General features: G+C 40.8%; 1 long non-coding RNA gene across 1 annotated transcript in view; it reads right to left on the reverse strand.

Annotated features, from left to right (window-relative positions):
• Positions 1 to 13,678: 13,678 nt before the first annotated feature.
• The window catches only part of LOC122552768 (uncharacterized), a 144,987-nt gene continuing 140,631 nt past the window's right edge, over positions 13,679 to 18,034 (reverse strand). Inside the window, exon 8 of the long non-coding RNA XR_015758422.1 lies at positions 13,679 to 14,010. This is a non-coding gene — a long non-coding RNA (uncharacterized LOC122552768). The remainder of the gene's footprint in view (positions 14,011 to 18,034) is intronic.

Genomic DNA, 18,034 nt, shown 5'->3' on the forward strand with positions numbered 1-18,034 from the left:
CATCTCATTGTTTTTTTGTCAAATCTAGTTGGCAGAGACTAAATGCTATATTTGCATATTTAAGAACAGTCATGCTACTCCAAAATTGTTTGCCATGTGGAGTCATTTATCATTCTCTTTTGGCAATGTGGTCGAATGCTTTGTAATTTCAACCATTTCTTAATAAGACTCAGAAAGTGGATTTTGCATGATCCAATCTTTGCACCGCAATTTGAATTGGAAGCTAACTACAAATAGCCAATTTTTCACAGGAAGATTCCATGATGAGAAAATGAGTAGGACAACTGGCTAAAAAATTGTTTTTTTTTAATTGTTGTTGGAGGGAGGAATGTTCCCTGAGATCTAGGGAGAAATACTTCCTTCTCTTCAAATAGTCATGGCATCTTATGTTTATATCCACTTGAACAGATAGAACAACCTTTAGTTTCGTATTTCATCAGAAAGATACCATTTCCAGCAGCATAAAACTGTCTCAGCCTCTTCTGTGGTGACAGCTAAGATGATGGGCTCAAATCTACTATTTTTTTTTGAAATTATTGCAAAATGGAACTTTTGAAGTTCAGACTGGCTGCCTGGTTTAAGACATCAAACATGACCAGAGCGTGTTGTGGCAATACTATTTTTCTTGCATTGGCATTCACACGCCAACGCTTCAGATCTGAGTTGATGTTGTGTAACTGACCTGAATGACCTGCCATCAAACAAGGAATATGACCACATGAAGGGATGCCACTTACTTTTTGTGTAGTACAGCGGTCATTGAATAAAACTCTTCTCAAAGCCATATAAGCCAGGAATACAAAGTATAATATGTCTATCAATAAAGTTCAAAAAGCACATTTGCATTAACAAACACATTGTAATTCAGGAGCAACCCAGGAACTATTTAAATACATTTGCAGTAACATTGCTATTGCTAATTTAGAGGATGGGGAGTGATTAACATTCAGCCAATGCCACCACTTTCTCGGTAAGATCTTCCTATCGCCTCTCAAGGACTTATTCTTCAGGGAATGTAGGAGGTTTGGAAACACCGGAGGATCTTCAGCTTCATAAGACTGAAATCAGGCTGGCTCTAATAATGTTAATTATGGAGTATTTTATACTTTCAGAAGGATGAGCCTTCAAGGATTGGAGACCTCACATCCACTGCAGTACATGTGCCTGTCCTCAGGTATCCTTTATTCATGCCCAAAACTGGCAGCTGTGATTTTCCTGCTCCTCAGATGCTGCCTGAACTGCTGTGCTTTTCCAGCACCACTCTAATCCATGCAGGAAAACCCAATACATGGCCAACAATCTATGCCACTTTCTCTATGGAATTTTCTCTTCCTCCCACTCAGGACTGAAAATGGTAAAAGACGTAGGCACCAGAGCATTAGCCATGAGTTCATGTCATGTTGGAGCAAGGGAGGACTGCAGATGTTGGAGAATCAGACTTGAAAAGTATGGCTCTGGAAAAGCACAGCAGGTCAGGCAGCATCCAACAAGCGGGAAAGTTGACGTTTCAGGAGTAAACCCTACATCAGGAATGTCAGGTTGTATGTTTATAGAGGTATGGGTCTTGCTGCATAGTCAATGGGACAAATGTCACCAACGGTTGCATCTGGCACTTAACCCATGGATTGTCATTCCCCTTAGAGTTAGGCAAACAAACAAACAAAACAGGTAGATGGTTACCTTCAGCTATCATATACACCATGGGCTGTTTCTTCCTTGGTACACAAAATAATGAAAGAAAATACAGAAGGTAAAAGCCTGGTAGAGTGAGCAATCAGTCACCCATTATAAATTTCAGTGTGTAAATGTCAGTTGATAATGTTGAATAACAGGAGTGTGATCCATACAACTAGGTTAATGCCCAGATTCATGCGACCTTAACTGGCATTGCCAACTCCTGCCTACAAATAGAGAGGATGAAATAATTTGCTTTCATAGAGCTCCTTCCATGACTTCAAGATATTGCAAATCACTTGATCATCAATACAATACTGTAAAACCTTGAATGGAAATTTTAACCAGGTGGGGAAGGAAAGATTCCCCTCTGGTGCTGGCTGATTGCTATCTTAAATTGCAAATTACAAAGATATTACCAAAAATCAGTGGATCCTCATTTAAATATATTCCAGTGACATGATCAGGGCCTGACTGGCATATTAATGCAAGAGCTGAGTTGAGCAGCATTGTTGGGCTCCCGACCAGGCCAAAGTGTTGGGAAATGTATCCAGCACCAGAAGAGGCACAGCAGGTTACACTGTTGATGATTTATTTTCAAGAAAGAGTTCCTTGTGAAGATGTTTTGATCCCCTTTGTCCTGATCAATTATGTGAGTGCCAAGAATTGTATATTGAATAATAAAAACCAAAATGAGAAAAGCAAATTGATGAAAAAAAGACAAGTGGCAGAAAAGAGCCAAAGTAGAATAAGACAGTTTACATGAGAGTGTACATCCTTGATTAGTTTATGTTCTCATTTAGTTTTGCCTTAGCTATCTATTAATTTGTTGGAACTCTTTCTACAAACTTGTTTGACTTAATTGCTTTGCTCACATCAGATTGGAGCCCCATTGCTTAACTTCCTGTTTACTGCCTTGTTTCTTGACACCATGCAAATTTAAATTAGTAATTAGAATGTTGCACTGGGTAAGGAGTAATGCACACAGACTGAGCAAAGTGGCTTAGATAACATCTAGCCGACAGTGTGTTGCTGATAACTTTGTTCCTCTCAAGTCAGCCTGCTAAACATAAAATTCTCAATTAAATCGAAGTCAAAGTAAGCAACTTTGAACTATTAACCAATCAGTTCCTCAGAGCACACATTTTATACTTGTCGAATTCAAATATGCATGCATCTAAAAATATGTGCCAACAGAAATTACAGTACAGGTACACGGAACCAAACTAAAATCAATTCTGAAGCTTGCCTGAAAGTATATTAAGTTAATAGATTGTTTCATTATTATTAAGCTTAACAAATCAAGAAGAGCCACAATTCAATCAATGCTCTGTGCTAATTACCTGGCCTTACTTTTATCCCTGACAAGGGTATGGACAGGAATGACAGAGGACTGAAACTCCTGTTCCCTTCCCTTCCCTTAACATTTGTATTCAGAGTATTGTTTTTGAACAGGGTAATGTGTATGTTTCTTAACCCTTGGTATGTGGTCAGTTTATAATCTAGCAAGAAGCACTTGTGGGTTTAGAACAAAGAGGATTCTTTATTCATGCGTTCACCCCCTAAATCTAACACCACATCATTCATTCACCATTCACACACACTTGAGAAAAATATAGTTAAAAAGAATAGTGTACTTTAACAAGATATAAACAGTAATAATTAAGCCACATGATTGGCTCATCTCATTGCAGACTAGGAAATAAATTATTATTTTCCATTCATAAAGTCATAGAGATGTACAGCACGGAAACAGACCCTTCGGTCCAACCCAGCCATGCCGACCAGATATCCCAACCAAACCTAGTCCCATCTGCCAGCACCTGGCCCATATCCCTCCAAACCCTTCCTATTCATATACCCATCCAGGTGCCTTTGAAATGTTGCAATTGTATCAGCCTCCATCACTTCCTCTGGCAGCTCATTCCATACACGTACCACCCTCTGTGTGAAAAAGTTGCCCCTTAGGTCTCTTTTATATCTTTCCCCTCTCACCATAAACCTATGCCCACTAGTTCTGGACTCCCCCACCCCAGGGAAAAGACTTTGTCTATTTATCCTATCCATGCCCCTCATAATTTTGTAAACCTGACTAAGGTCACCCCTCAGCCTCCACTGCTCCAGGGAAAACAGCCCCAGCCTATTCAGCCTCTCCTAATAGCTCAAATCCTCCAACCCTGGCAACATCCTTGTAAATCTTTTCTGAACCCTTTCAAGTTTCACAACATCTTTCCGATGGGAAGGAGACCAGAATTGCATTCAATATTCCAACAATGTCCTGTACATCCACAACATGACTCCAACTCCTGTACTCAATACTCTGACCAATAAAAGAAAGCATACCAAACGCCTTCTTCACTATCCTGTCTACCTGCGACTCCAATTTCAAGGAGCTATGAACCTGCACTCCAAGGTCTTTTTGTTCAGCAACATTCCCTAGGACCTTACCATTAAGTGTATAAGTCCTGCGAAGATTTGCTTTCCCAAAATGCAGCACCTCGCATTTTTCTGAATTAAACGCCATCTGCCACTTCTCAGCCCATTGGCCCATCTGGTCAAGATCCTGTTGTAATCTGAGGTAACCCTCTTCGCTGTCCACTACACCTCTAATTTTGGTGTCATCTGCAAACTTTCTAACTGTACCTCTTATGCTCGCATCCAAATCATTTATGTAAATAACAAAATGTAGAGGACTCAGCACTGATCCTTGTGGCACTACACTGGTCACAGGCCTCCAGTCTGAAAAACAACCCTCCACCACCACCTCCAAAGGTCTTCTACCTTTGAGCCAGTTCTGTATCCACATGGCTAGTTCTCCCTGTATTCTGTGAGATCTAACCTTGCTAATCAGACTTGCATGGGGAACCTTGTCGAACGTCTGGCTGAAGTCCATATAGATCACATCTACTGCTCTGCCCTCATCAATCCTCTTTGTCACTTCTTAAAAAAAACTCAATCAAGTTTGTGAGACATGATTTCCCACGCACAAAGCCATGTTGACTATCCCTAATCAGTCCTTGCCTTTCTAAATACATGTACATCCTGTCCCTCAGGATTCCCTCCGACCACTTGCCCACCACTGAGGTCAGAGGAGATTCCTGAAGAAGGGCTTATGCCCGAAACGTCGATTCTCCTGTTCCCTGGATGCTGCCTGACCTGCTGCGCTTTTCCAGCAACACATTTTCACCACTGAGGTCAGGCTCACTGGTCTATAGTTCGCTGGCTTGTCTTTACCACCCCTCTTAAACAGTGGCACCACATTAGCCAACCTGCAGTCTTCCAGGGAAATTCAATAACTAAACTTCCAAATCAAAGTCATTGCAAGATTCCTTAAAGAGGTGGATTTTTCAGCATGTTACAAAGCTTGTAGTCTTATTACTAGGAGGTCATGTTTTTGTATTGGCGAACTTGAAATGAAACAGATTTGGAAACCTTAGAGAGGTGCAGTCTCCAGTTTTAAGACATCGATGTTGCTGACTTTGTTGCTGCTATTGTTCCTTGCTAGGTTGATTGCAGACTAAGTGATTTTTCCATGATTCTGGGAGTAATACGATTCATTATTTGTGGTCAGTTGTGGTCAGGTGGCCATCTGATCAATGCTGCTGTCCACCTCGAATGATTTGAAATTCAAAGTCATTACTATTTTCAAGCAGAGTCAGTGTCGCAGACCAAAGATATTAAGCTTTGTATAAGGTCCACAGGATAAGGTCCAGAGGAGGTGTAGATTTCACAAATCATTTACAGTCATACAACATAGAAACAGGCCCTTTGCTCCACCGTGTCTATGCTGACTAGCAAACACTAAACCATATTGATCCCATTTACCAGTACTTGATCGAAAGCCTACCATGCCCTTGCATTTTAAGTGTTCATCCAAATGCTTCTTAAACATTGAGAGTATGGCCAACTCCACTACCCTTTCTGGCAGTGTATTCCATATTTTGACCACCCTCTTGCTGATTTTTTTTTCTCTCAGATCTTCTCTGAGTCCCTTACTCCCCACCTTAAAATTTCTGTCAAAACATGTTTTGTTTTGGCATGCCCATTCAAGGGAATCTCTCCACACATGGGCATTTAGTTTGGAAGCCTTGAGAAATCTTGGAGTCCATGCAGAAATCACTTGACCCATGACAGCCATCTTCACATTTATAGGTCCATTTCTAAAAGCAAAAATGTTTCCAAAAAATTCTGTGAACATCACATGTCTTCACTGGGCATAGCAACAGTATTGTATGATGGTCCACTGGAAAATATGCCTGTATGGATCTGAGATCCAGGCATGGGTGAGCTTAGATCAAATGTCAGACAACACATAGCCTGATTGACCAACTTCACCTTAAAGGATTGCATTGGCAAGAGCTGTTCAATTCTCTGGACAGTTTAGTTTTGTTCTTGTTTAAGGCACTAGTACAGGAAATGGAGCATGTGCCCTTTCAGCTCACCACTTCTCATTGTCCAAGGCAATCTCTTCTACCAGCTGTAGTTCAGTGCACTCCTTCACCTTGGTGTACTGAATTCACTGCTCATGATGTGTCTCCTCCACACCAGTGAGACTAAACACAGACTGGGTGACCACTTTACACAGCACCTCCATTAAGTCTGTAAGCAGCATCCCAAGATTGTGTTCATCAGGTTTTGGTCAGAATCCTAGCTTCAGGTTTTATTTTTTTCCCCCAATTTTTCTTCACCTTTATCTTGGTTAGTTAATCTTCATCCTGTTTCTTTCTTAGACACTTCTTGTTTTGTGCAGCAATTCTTTGTTTCTTCACTATTACCATTAGCATTCTATTTGGCCATTGCTTCATGAAATCGTCTGTGAGTAATCTACCCTGGTCTCCATTCTATCACAGATCTTTTCTTTTCTTCTTCATGCCTGAAACCCTTTCAAGGTCTTAAAAATTCTTTAACTGTTTTTTCTCTCCAGTTCTGATAACAGGCTGTTGGCTTGAAGCCTTAACTCTGTTTCTCTATAAAGCACGAGTTAAAACAATGACTGCAGATGCTGGAAACCAGATTCTAGATCAGTGGTGCTGGAAGAGCACAGCAGTTCAGGCAGCATCCGAGGACAGGCAAAATCGACGTTTCGGGCAAAAGCCCTTCATCAGGAATAAAGGCAGAGAGCCTGAAGCGTGGAGAGATAAGCTAGAGGAGGGTGGGGGTGGGGAGAGAGTAGCATAGAGTACAATAGGTCAGTGGGGAAGGAGATGAAGGTGATAGGTCAGGGAGGAGAAGGTGGAGTGGATAGGTGGAAAAGGAGCTGGGCAGGTCGGACAAGTCCGGACAAGTCAGGGGATCGAGTTGCTGGAGGTTAGAAACTAGGATGAGGTGGGGGAAGGGGAAATGAGGAAACTGTTGAAATCCACATTGATGCCCTGGGGTTGAAGTGTTCCGAGGCAGAAGATGAGGCGTTCTTCCTCCAGGCGTCTGGTGGTGAGGGAGCGGCGGTGGAGGAGGCCCAGCACCTCCATATCCTCGGCAGAGTGGGAGGGGGAGTTGAAATGTTGAGCCACGGGGTGATTTGGTTGATTGGTGTGGGTGTCTCGGAGATGTTCCCTAAAGCGCTCTGCTAGGAGGCACCCAGTCTCTCCAATGTAGAGGAGACCGCATCAGGAGCAACGGATACAATAGATGATATTAGTGGATTTGCAGGTAAAACTTTGATGGATGTGGAAGGCTCCTTTAGGGCCTTGGATGGAGGTGAGGGAGGAGGTGTGGGCACAGGTTTTACAGTTCCTGCGGTGGCAGGGGAAAGTGCCAGGATGGGAGGGTGGGTCGTAGGGGGGCGTGGACCTGACCAGGTAGTCACGGAGGGAACGGTCTTTGCGGAAGGCGGAGAGGGGTGGGGAGGGAAATATATCCCTGGTGGTGGGGTCTGTTTGGAGGTGGCGGAAATGTCGGCGGATGATTTGGTTTATGCGAAGGTTGGTAGGGTGGAAGGTGAGCACCAGGGGCGTTCTGTCCTTGTTACGGTTGGAGGGGTTGGGTCTGAGGGCGGAGGTGCGGGATGTGGATGAGATGCATTGGAGGGCATCTTTAACCACGTGGGAAGGGAAATTGCAGTCTCTAAAGAAGGAGGCCATCTGGTGTGTTCTATGGTCGAAAAGCTCCTCCTGGGAGCAGATACGGCGGAGGCGGAGGAATTGGGAATACGGGATGGCATTTTTGCAAGAGGTAGGGTGGGAAGAGGTGTAATCCAGGTAGCTGTGGGAGTCGGTGGGTTTGTAGAAAATGTCAGTGTCAAGTCGGTCGTCACTGATGGAGATGGAGAGGTCCAGGAAGGGGAGGGAGGTGTCAGAGATGGTCCAGGTAAATTTAAGGTCAGGGTGGAATGTGTTGGTGATTTTGCCTGTCCTCGGATGTTCTCTATAAAGCATGCTGTCTGATGTTCTGAGTTTCTTCGCAGTGTGTTTTGTTCCTGGTACATCCAAAAATAGCCTCTCTGAAATCTGCACCACCAGCTACCAAACACAGGGAATATGTGCAATTCAGAAATCTTGCATTTCATAGCATTATATCTATTCCTCAATTTTAACGAAACTGAGTAAAACATATTAAACCAATAGTAGAAAACAAGCATTCATTCTGCTTATTGTCTTGGTGACTCTTGATAGGATTCTCCATATGGAAAATACACACAAGCAGTTTCAAATAAAGACTTTAAAACTTCCACCATCCCATGCCCATACCTTCATCCCACTCAGCTTCTGCAGAAACTTAAAATTTGCGTCATTTTGTTCTCCTCTTTGCAATCCAGAGTTCAAGTCTTTTCCACACCAACAGAGTGAAGATACCACCCTTGGTGACATTTACACCAGTGACCCAGAGGCTGGACTGTTATCCACTTATCCCACACCCTCCACCAGTGTGGGTACATCCACCTGGGTCACACATTTGGAATCGGGTCCATATACCTGTAAGGGCAGCTCAGTGGCTTTGCATATGCTCAGAGAGGCTGTGAAAACCAAGGTCGCAGACACTCAGAGAATTGCTGGGGAACAGGCACATCGATAATGGGCTTCAGATTTCAGCACGTAATGTCAGCTAGAGATGCAGCAAACCTTAGGAAAATAATGTGACAGGGATGTTGGGGATAGGTATTTATGTATACAGTGGAGGAGTCTATGTTCACCAAGAGTTGTGTCTTGGTATATGAGCATCTGACCTGTTCCGTGGAGAGATTAAAGATTACCATGGAGAGAGTAGTCACACATTAAACCAATATGTGCTCCAAAATGCACTCTGATGTTCTTGACATTGACTCCAAGCAGCAGTGGCTAGGCAAGTTGGGGATGAGGCACATGAAACTCACATCATGCTGTCCTTCTTCTCAGGGAGACATGGAGGCATCATTCTGTACCTCGATGGAGGAGAGGCTTATGGTAATTGCCCACAGGGTAGTGCCCAAGGTGACCATCCTCGGCCCATCCTCTCTACCATTGACCCCACTGCCTCCGGGTTTACGTACATTAACTGGGACCCTCAAAGCCTTAGACTTCCAGAAGATTCAAACTGTTCAGCATCTATGTAGCCTGAGATTGATTAGTTACAAATACTGTTTGGCTCCTGTATTCCATTGTCCTGGTGAGATAACTGAAGAATTAATTAGTTCAACTGACTTACCTCCACTGTCATGAAGTTTACCAGCTATAAATATAAGCCACCTTTTGGAAAAGCAGGAGGCAATGGGAACATATTGGCATATCTATGAATCCCCAGCTTTCAACTTGACTTCATAGGAAAATTTCTTTTAAACTCAAGAATGTACATGGTAACAGATTTGCATGAAGAAAATTGTTTCTCAGTGAATACATTTACAATATCAAGAATTTCAAGGCCCAAGGACAAATAAAAAAAATTCAATGGGTTTGAATCTGAGCAATTGAAAACTTCAGAAAACTACAAAGGATACATAGAAGAGGTTAAAATGCATAAATAACTTTGTTGAGCGTGCAGTACATTCATAACAACATGGAAACACATTGCAATTATTTCTATCACTTTGTGTGTTCAGTCAATGCAATGCAATGAAATTCTCAAATACTTTGATATTGATGCCCTATTTTCCTTGAGTTAGTTCCTTATTCATTCACCCACTCAAATTTGCACTGAAACAAGAATGTCAGGGCCAGATGGATTGCGCTGAGCTAGGAATCTGAACTGGAATCTGATTACCTGGCTCCAGACAATAACACCACCAAGACAGTTGCCATTGAAATTCTGAAACCTTAGTTGCCATTATTGTTGATTTCAAATATTCACTTCCACATTAATCACAATCTTGATTGCTATAGAACTTCAGATCTGCATTCAGGGCATTGTTAGACCATGCGATTAGTAGAAATGAAAGATTCAATTCATTGATGTATTGTGTAGTCATGCATGACACTGTTACCACACCAGGACATTTGATACTTCACACATCTTCATATACTCTTTATATATTGTGTAGCTTCTTATCTAGGACATAATCTTAAATTATAGCTAGGCCAATTAGAAATCTCCCCCTGGGATTCTTGGTGCCACATCATCTTTAAATCCCAGCCATGGACCTTGATTAAGTGCTGGTAGTGAGCAGCTACCAGCTACCAGCTACCTGTTAATTCACCCAAGCATGTTGGACAGGAGTAAATTGGCACCCAGTTTGCCAATAAGGGCCTGAAGGTCCTGGTGGATGGCGGCGTATATATCATAATTGCTCATGGAGCATGCCCTGAGATGATGGTGATTGATGGAGGGCAAGTGATGAGCTGAGCTGCCAGATCACTGCTCTGACTTCCAGGTTGGGAATTGACACCATCCACTGTCTTTACAGCAGGTAGGAGAACAAGAAAATGTATATCAATAAAGCTTAATACATTATAATGAGGATGTTACTACATGGAAATAGATCTCTCACCACTTACTAATGAAAATTTAATTTTGCCTTTCAACACTTAATTAGAAAATGGGATGGTGATGACCTGGTGGAATAGTCACTGGACTAACAATCAAGGGACCTGGGTAATGTTCTAGGAGCCTGAGTTTGAATCTCACCACAGCAGATGGTGGAATTAGAATTCAATGAAAAGATTACAGATCACTGTGAGATGATTGTTATGAAAACCCATTTAATTCACTTTAGAGAAGGAAATTTGCTGTCCTTATTTGTGGGAGAAATTGGGAGAACAAAAAGAAAGTCATTGTAGAAGAAAAGGAAAATATTATTGTTTTCCATGGTTATACAAAATATTTCAGATTTAAATGAATATCATGGTGGACCCTTCATTGTTCTGATAAATTATTGAGTTGTTAGCAATTTCATTATATTCTGTGGGTCTTTGCATAATTGAAGAGTCCAACGGTGAATTGGCACAGATCTCCACAAAACAGGCAACTCATCTTGGTGCGAAGGGGAGCCTTCATTAACTATGCTATCTCCAGCTTTCCTCAGAAAGCTGGGATTTGGCAGACATTGACTTTGAAAGATGTTGGACAAAATTTCAGTAATTGAGCTCGTAAGATAAAATGCTTTTCCAGGATCGGTGTCTGCAATGCATAGGTTTTTCGGGTGTAGTTGTATCCTGTGCATTGAACACCTTGTTGTTTCCCTGAGGTAGTTCACTACAGAAGATCTGTGCCACAGATCTGGTCAATGCTATTGAACGCAACACACTGAAGAATCTCATTGTGATTTTGTTCTGCCATCAAACTCTCATGATGGACCTCTGTTGTCTTTGGTGGAAGCATTCCAGAGTCTTGATGTGGCACCTATATCAGACTCTATGTCATACAGCACAGCAGTAAGGACAATGACCTTTACCAATGAGTATACTTATAATGCAGGGAAACCAAATTATCAGCAATAATGCAAGTATGCACAACAATGTTTGCTGTTGATTTGCATATGGGCTATATATCATTAGCTACCTCTTTGATGTTTTTAAAATGAATTATTGATCTTTAGTGGAACTGTTCAATCAAAGAAGGTGGAGGGCTGGAGCATGGAGTTGTGGGTTATTCAGATTAGGCTTGAGCCAAATGTTTTGGAGAAAGGATTGGCTGGAAGACAGTGAACACTGAATTATCTAGAAGCAATTATTCTTTCTGAGCTTGGTACATTCTTACCCCTGTATGATCTGTGCAAAGCAGCATAATTAAAAACAAATCTCCAAGAACCTGAGGTATGAATTGTCTCAGTGTTTAACAGAAGCTGAAATTCAATGAGATATGGAGCAATGCCAAAATCATTACTTTCCCTTTGAATTTAAAAGGTATTGGAAAAGTATCCCTTATTTCAATGGGCTATTTCTGGCACTAATCCATAGACTTAACAAATCGGTCCACTTTGAAGCCAAATCACTTCTGTGGTGCAAATCAAGTTTCAGTGATTGATAGATACAGGGGCAGATTTGGCACGAACCTTGCCATCGATGTGAAAATTGAATCTAAAAATCAAAAACATCACTTAACTTGCATTACTTCTTTAACTTTCTTTTCTAAAATTTTCAGAATTGTGTAATGCCTGCCATGCCTCTTACTTTGGGTAAAATTCATTTTCATGTGATTGGCCCTGAAGCTTTTGCCCTTTACCCATTGGCTGACGTCATTCCTTGGCCAACACAACATTGTTTACCGAAACGATTTTTCACCTGAATCGTAGCTTTCATCACAGAAGATGAACAGATACTTTAAAATATAACACACATCGACTTACTTTTGAAGTCATTGACAATGGCAAATACATGCATATGATCCATTCTTATATATGTGGAATACTCTTCAAAGTACATGTCCAAGTGCCTTTTGAAAGCTCTGAAATCTGTTTCTACCACTCTTCCAGAGAATGCATTTCATACCTTAACAATGAACAATTCTCCATGTGAAAAGAATCTTCTAATTTATTTGGTTCTTAGACCAATGATTTAAAATCGCAAACCGTTTTGTTCCCAATCCATTTTCTGGAGGTAGCATCTTTATCCGCCTTGCTCTATCAAATGTCTGATTAACTCCTCTAGTTCTCACTTTAATCAGCCATTCAAGGGAGAGTAATCTTAACTTACCCAGACCTACCAATTCACTAATGTCCCTCATTTCCGATATCAACTAACACTGTACTTCTGTATTCTTGCCAAGGTAATTGACATCCTTTCTAAAATGGGGTGTCCAGAATTGTACATCATACTCCAGCTGAGGCCTTGTAATTTGAAAAGATTGATCATAATTTCCTTGCTTTCCATTTCAATATTCCTTCCTATTTACAAAGCTAGGTATTCCCAATACCTTCTCTACTTGACTAGCTACCATCAAATATACATATCTTAGTGCATTCATTGCTTTTTTTAAAAGATCGTGTGCATATACAACTGTGCTTTGAGTTGGCCACATAGTTGGCAAACTGCACCCACTCCCAGTTGCAGTAGAAGTCCCAACTTGAAAATATTTTTATAATAGCTGTGTGGATAGGTTATGAACAACATGTGTGATGCTTTTGCCAGGATTCCAATCTCAACAAAAATTATCCTTATTTTGTTGCTAATATATTTTTACATAATTGCATTATATGTGGGAGTTGGCTAGAACAGGGAACATCTTGAGTTAATCTATCAATCTCATATTAATCTTACAAAACATGCCACAAAATTGAAAAGTTAATTAAAGTCAATGTTAAATAGATAAGAATATTGCCTTTGCACCAGACTAATTATCCAACTAAGGGCAAGCAATTGCTATTATACACCTCTTTTATGTTATTATGACAATGGATCAGAACCCCAAAGTATTTATCTTTTTTTGACATCTAATTCCAAAATTGTTGTTTTAAAAGGAGGACTGCTACACAAGACTGAAGAATTAAAATCAGCAATTATGTGAAGCGCATGAAATGTTCCACATGTAAGGAAGATGACGTAGTAAGAAGGGAAATTGAAGAGGCTAATTATATCTCCCCTCTCAGCAGAAAGCCATCTCCTGCACACATGTCTGCTTTACCATCCAGAAATCTATAGAAAAAAGAAAAGAGATTTTAAAAATATGTATCAACTCCATTGGCAGAGACAAGTGAGATTGAGTTCTCTTGTCTGTGTAACTGACAATTCTCCATGTGAAAAGAATCTTCTAACTTATTTGTCTTGCTTGGATTCAAGAATTGGTGACTGTGAATATCCCAGTTGATGAAGGGATGTCATTTCTCCTGCTTCTCGGATGCTGCCTGACCTTCTGTGCTTTTCCAGTGCCAGGCTTTTCAACTCTGATATCCAGCATCTCCAGTCCTCACTGTCTCCCCGTGGAAGGAGTATCCCTTAGGTACCTCTGTGTTGCAGGCAAAGATAATCTCTCACTGCAAATGCTGCAAGCCAGCTGAAAAAAAGAACCAGGAGAAAGGAACTTCAATCAGCCTACAAAACCAATAATCTCAAAAATCATCTGTCTACCTGCCACTCTTAACATTACTGTCTATTGCAACAAATGTAACATTCAACGATATGCTGTTCATGAATAATTTATAGACTGACCCCTAGAACTATGATTTTTAATTTTTTTCATTTTAGGCTCACCTCTCATTATATGTGCATTGAATTACTAGCTCTTCTCACATTTAACAATGAATAAACTCACCTCTTTTGTTAATCAAGAAAGTGTTGGTAACTTGGCTTCTTTCAAAATAAAAGTAATTTGTGGAACAAAGGTATCTGCAAGAGAAGGGATCCTTTCCAAATTAACCTTGTTGCAACTGACTAGGGGGAGGGGTGATGAAGGTTGGGGGGTAGGGATTGGCTGAATATAGAAGGGGAGCCAGTTCACCTCCCTGCACCTGGGAGTTTGATCATTTGGAATATTCCTGCCTGGAACTGGAATGAACTATGCCCAGGGTGCTGTAGCAATGTTTATTTTTGTTTATCCAGTTTCTTCACCATTTGCCGCATCTCTGAAAACAGGTTGAATTTTACACCAGTTAGGGTGCCAGGCAATCCACAGCCTGTCTACCATCACAATTCTATGAAAATAATGTCACTGAGCAACTAGTATCCAAATTAGGGCCACATCCTACAACCACCCAGATTTAACAGTTAGCAAGAGATGCCTACACCCATCATACAGTCCAGCATGTTTAATCTGCAGGCTGCTGGTTGGTGAAAGGAGGTGGTCCTTGTGCCCAATCAAGAATTTGCACACTCACAATTTTGCATCTCCACATCCACACTGCCCTCTCCAACATGGTTCCCTAAAACCACCTTGCCGAGCCTACCAAAACAACCTGATGAATTCCTGCACTTACCAGGATTGAGGGCCACCCATGATTCCTTTCATCCCACATCTCCCATAATACCAGCAATGGCCACCATTCCTGGTGAAGTGTGGAGCTGCTGACTCCCTATTATAAATGTTTGGAAGTCCTGCCTCATACCAATTAAAGAGCCTAAAATGTTAAAGCAGAGCAAGCTGACCATGTGGACGTTGGCTTACCCCCAAAATATATGACCTGGTGCCACAATCAATGCCTGGAAATTAGTCCATAGCATTCATTGACATTGAGGATTTCACCTAGAAACCATGAGGCAGAATTACTTGTTTGGATCAGGACTCTGATATCAGTGTCAAATCAGAATTCGGATGCATGAGGGTTTCACAAACAGTGCTTAGATGTGCTCATGTTAAAAAAAAATGCATTCAATATATTCTCTTTGAAAGCAACTTTCTCTTCTATCTCATAAGAATTCAATCAAACAACCAGGAAAAATCACATTGAAGAATGTTTTGATATTTCACACCTCTTAGTCTTGTCTAAATCGGCAGATATTCAAAGAATGATTGCATTGTTACAATCTCATCAAACTGTCAATGGAACTAAACCAGCCCTACCCTTTGCAGATATAAAGACTGAGTCCATTAATCATTACAAAAACTCAGTCAGACATTTGTAGTGAGGTCATCTGGCAAACAGGTGTCAGGCCATTTGTTCAGTCCACTTCTGTTGATATAGTTGTTAGATGACCTCATTATGAATTATATCTATTTATTTCACAAAACATTTCAATACCTTCTGAAAGTTTCTTTCAGGTTCCTCACTCCATACTAAACCCATACTTCATAACTCTTCTCAGGAATCATGTAGGACTTGTCCTGCAAAGACCAGGCCAATTCCATTAAAAGTGTGAAGACATTGAAGTAACCACCATCGCAACAATCAGCAAAGTTTTAAGTGCTGCATGTGAGCTTTTGAGGAAGGGATATTCCATTACATTCAATTATTCATTACATCTTTGATTAAAGGTTATATTCCTGTTCTATAATCAATGCTAAATCAGCTGATCTATAATTCCCTTAACTTGTACTATCTCCCTCTTTTAAATAGAAAGGGGTAGCATGGTGGCTCAGTGGTTAGCACTGCTGCCTCATGTTACCTGGGTTCAAATCCATCCTTGGGCAACGGTCTGTGTGGCGTCTGCACATTTTTTCCCCATGTCTCTGTGGTTTCTCCAGATGCTCTGATTTCCTCCCACAGTTCAAAAATGTGCAGGTTAGGTGGATTGGCCATGTTAAATTGCCAATAATGTCCAGGGATGTGTGGGTTAGGTGGATTAGCCATGGGAAATGGAGGGTTACAGAAATAGTGTAGTGGGTGGGTCTGGGTAGGATGTTCTTTCGTGGGTTAGTGTAGACTCAATGGGCTGAATGGCCTGCTTCCATCCTGCAGGGATTCAAACAGTCGAAAAGTTATGTGAATTACCTAAAGTGCTTTTGTGTCTCAATCCTCACTTCCCTTAATACGCTGACATCCTTCTGGGCAAAAAGGTTTTATTCCTTCTATACAAGATTGTCAATTATCTCCTGACCTGCTATCTTTAATGTCTTTACATCATTTCTTCCATTGCCATGTCTACCTTTTTAGTCACCTTGATGGTCACAGTAACTATTCAAATATTTCTACCATTTTACCATCATTACTTGATGTTGCATGCATTTGTATCAAGAAAAGTTACACACTCTTTCAAGGTTTAGGTCAGTCAAGTTTTCTTCTGAATGTATATATCTGTCAAATCAAGAAAGGTTAACATTAAAAGGCTAGAATTATTTTGATTCTTTGAGTCTATTCTCTCTGCAGATCATGCACAACGTGCTATATTACTGACTTTATTGGATATGGGCTGTTCCAAGAAGCTGAACTGGAAAGGATACAATATAAATGAGCAATTAAGTAGATGGGAGATGATGGTCTAGTGGTATTATCATTGGGTTAATAGTTTTAGAGACACAGGTAACCCTGGGTTCAAACTCACCTTAGCTGAAGGTTGAATTTAAATTCAAAAAAATGAGTGCATTGCGATACAAACCCATCAGGCGCCTACATGTGATTCCAAAACCAAAACAATGTGATTGATTCTTAATTGCCCTCTGAAATAGTGTAGCAAGTAATTGGATTGTACCAAACTGCGAACAGAGTGAGCTTTTAGTGCTGGGGAAGCACTACCTGCTTTGAGGGGCTTTGCAACAAATTAAAGCTCCAAAGACAGGTCATTCATTACACCGTATGGAATTCATTACACTATAACACTTCTTCAGTGCTAGACCTTGAGGTTGCCATTAATACCAGAAAGGGGTGATTATTTACCTCCTGTCATTTCAATGGAATGGAGTTCGAAACTCTTTCACGAAGAATGAGCTCACAATTTTGTTACACACCAGAGACCTCAGGAAATCTTCCCGCACAATGATTAAAAATTCTTTAAAAACCTGACAGTTACCATACCACAGTATGAACAAAATCATGGTCATAGCATTTGGAATTATATTGTTTCACTTAAAACTTATTACCTCTGAGAACGTACCAAGGACTGATTGAACCAATGCAAATTAGCACATCTTTAAAACATCTGCCTGTTGCTGGTAGTAATACAACATGCAGTAAACTTTCTGACTCAAGCATCAGCTGTAGTCAAAACAAATTTACATCATCCATTCATAGCATGACACGGTCCAATTTGGTGGTTTAATTTGTCAATAGCCTAGCCATTATTGCCAACAAAACTGATATGTTCATTTTATGCTTAGCCACAAGAAAGAAAGTCAGGGAAAAAGCAATTTGCCACATGCTTTTATATATTCTAATGAGTGAGTTGTAATTAGGCCATGGAGGGTATGCATCATTTAAATCAAGTTAAGGAGCCCACATCATGCCGAGTGTGAATAATGAGCAATGCTCGAGAAATCCACAACCGAAAGAATATACATGAGGTTAAGATCGTGTGAGCAGCACAAACCCACAAGCCTTCCAGACAATCTGGATGTAATTCTCTACAAGGGATCATTTGGGTAAACCCGTCTGACCAAAACTATCCTTGGGAAAAGTAAACCATGGAGGTTAAAACCAAATTCAATATAA

This window comes from Chiloscyllium plagiosum, unplaced genomic scaffold (assembly GCF_037043375.1).
Source record: "Chiloscyllium plagiosum isolate Xiang-an unplaced genomic scaffold, Cpla_swu_hap1 HiC_scaffold_10, whole genome shotgun sequence".
Classification (NCBI taxonomy): Eukaryota; Metazoa; Chordata; class Chondrichthyes; order Orectolobiformes; family Hemiscylliidae; genus Chiloscyllium; species Chiloscyllium plagiosum.